Genomic DNA, 2875 nt, shown 5'->3' with positions numbered 1-2875 from the left:
CTCTCTCTCTCTCTCTCTCTCTCTCTCTCTCTCTCTGAATGTGTGGTGTTCAAGTCTACATGTATGCATGCTTTTGTGAATAGGCCCACTTGAGCACAGGTGTGTGATCATGTGTTCTGTGTGCCTTGGGGGGGGGGGAGGCTGAGGCTGACATTGGTTTCCCTCTCCAGCACTTGCTACTTTGTTTCCTGAGTAACTTTGTTTCCTGAGTGAGCCCCCACTGCTTTATTACCTGAGTCACCTCCTGACCTTGATCTTATTTTTGAAATATTTAGAGGGACTATCATATATCCTGAGACCTCACCTAGCTGGAAACAGAGAACTAGAAGAAGAGAAATGGCAAGGATCCTGCAAACATCTCCACCCCGTTTAGTGGGCAGAGAGATTCGGTAGGTTTTAAACCTGTTTAAGGAGTTGGATTTTTTTTTTTTTTTTTTTTTTTTTTTTGTCATTAATGCCAACTCCCTGCTAAAGAAACTGGAAACAGAAAGAGAGCATTGCACAGCACAGGCTCCACCACACCAACCTTGCCGATCCAACAAGGGTACAAGAAGGTGAACCCTAACTGGGAAGTCCGCATTCCCACACAGAGGATGCATTGACTACTCGGTAGCCGAGTGACCGTGGGATTCCAACTTGCAGCTACAAAGCTGTCCTTGCGTCAGCCACTATTTTTGCTCTTTTTTTTTTTTTTTTTTAAAGATTTATTTATTTATTTATTATGTATCTGAGTACACTGCAGTTGTCTTCACACACACCAGAAGAGGGCGTCAGATCCCATTACAGATGATTGTGAGTCACCCTGTGGTTGCTGGGGATTGAACTCAGGACCTCTGGAAGAGCAGTTGATGCTCTTAACCGCTGAGCCACCTCTCCAGCCCTTTTTTGGCTCATTGTTAACTACCTGCAAACAAAACCCTGTCCTTTGAGCTGGGCCTGTGTGTACAGGGAGGAAAACGAGTTTGGCTAAGAGGGAAAGTTAGTGCAGCAGTCCAGCCCCAAAGCTGAATTCAAGACCTCAGACTATATTTAGAAGCAAAAGCTGGGAGGCAGGAGTCTTAGCACATCAAACAGCAATCTAGGCTCCTCCCAGCCACGTCCAGATAAGCCTTTGTTTAGCAAGAAGAACCACTCTTTGTCTTACTGCTAGACGAGGTCAATTAGAGGCCCTTTGGCTCGCTAGATCACCATGAGGGTTATAACTTAGTAAAGATTTATTCTCTACATGTGGTGTGTGTGTGTGTACACATGAGTGCAGGTACCTACAAAGGCCAGAAGAGGGTGGTTTGATCTCCTGGAGCTGTAGTTACAGGCCACTATTGAGGCAAAATGGAAAGTTGAAGTGGGAGAATGATTTGGAAGTTTATGGGCTGGCAAGCCTGGAGCACACAACATACCGTGGACAGTAAATATGATTCTACCTCAACAAGATGGAAGGAGAGAACTGATGGCCAAAAGTTGTCCTTTAACCTCCACAGGTATATCGGAACATCTGTGCACACATACATATGTGATGTGCACTCGCTCCCCCCACCCCACCCCTAATTCTAAAAATATATATTGCTGCTGCTGAGACCTGTCTGTGCACGTGCTTAGCATGTGAGGCACCAGCACCAGCTTTAAGTACATAAGTAAAGCTATCCCCATTCTGGTCCACATCCAAATGCCTCACTTAGCGGGAAGTGGGATGCTAAAGTGATGTCCCACTCAGCGGAGCCTCTGCAAAGCCCATCTCCTATGGATCCATGGAAGATGGAGAGATGGTCCGGCCGACAGAGAGGAGGCTGGATAATAGAATCCCCGTGGGAAGGAGATCTTTCCTCTGCTGTCCTGCACACAGCCACGCTCTCTCACTACGGATAAGAGAAGATGGCTTTCCTGACTTACTGTGGCAGAGGGCGGCGGCTGCGCCTGCCTGAGTTTGCCCTAGCCTCTGGGATCAGGCTCCTAGAAGGCTGCCTTGACCTTTCGCTCTTGGCTTTCAGCCTTTGCAGGCCTGAGAGTAGGAAGTATGCTCCCTCTCCCAGCCTGGAGTTGTGTCCTGTCCTGTCCCCTACCCCCCCAACCCCCCCCACAAGTCCCTTGAGAACTAAGGACAAAACAGGCACACTGTTTGGTGGACAATGAGGTTTTTCTTACAGGGCAGGCTCCTCTGGGCCTTTGTCAGAAGGACTTCCTCAAAGGGCAATTGGGGGCTGGAGGACACCCTGTGGGCCAGGAATTGGGATCAGGACTGACGTACGGGGGTCTAGGGGAGTAGAGTTGTATGTATGAGGGGATCAGATGTAGGTCTGCCAATGACAGAGAACCAGGATGAACACAAACAACCAGAGATGAGATTAGACGGGGGTGGGGTGGGGGGAGTGGGGGGATGGGAAGCGGGGAATGGCGGGTGGGAGAAGCAGGATCAAATTAAGCTCAGGACTGGATGTTTGGCCCCAGAAGGCTATGTTACATACTGCATAAGAGCCTAGACGGTAGTAGCTACAAGGTCTCCGGGTTTGGATTCTCCTTCCTGTCTGAGTGGCTGAGGCCAGCCTTCTATTCTCTCCCTTGGTCAGCAGCTACAGTTGGCTCTTCAGCACACCTGCTCTGGCTTCCTGCCCTTATCATCTGTCCCTCTTACCGTGTAACCTACTCACTCATGATGTGTATTGTTTCTGTCAGCCGACTCCAGAGAATGCCCCTCACCTTCACATTGTTACCATGTGTCTGCACTTCCTGGAACAGCATTGACCACATACTAGGCAGCTAATAAACCTCGGGGGGGGGGTGCTATACAGAGAAACCCTCTCTCTCTCTCTCTCTCTCTCTCTCTCTCTCTTTCTCTCTCTCTCTCTCTCACACACACACACACACACACACACACACACAC

The sequence above is a fragment of the Mus pahari genome, chromosome 6 (assembly GCF_900095145.1).
Source record: "Mus pahari chromosome 6, PAHARI_EIJ_v1.1, whole genome shotgun sequence".
NCBI lineage: Eukaryota > Metazoa > Chordata > Mammalia > Rodentia > Muridae > Mus > Mus pahari.
This window is presented reverse-complemented; position numbering follows the sequence as displayed.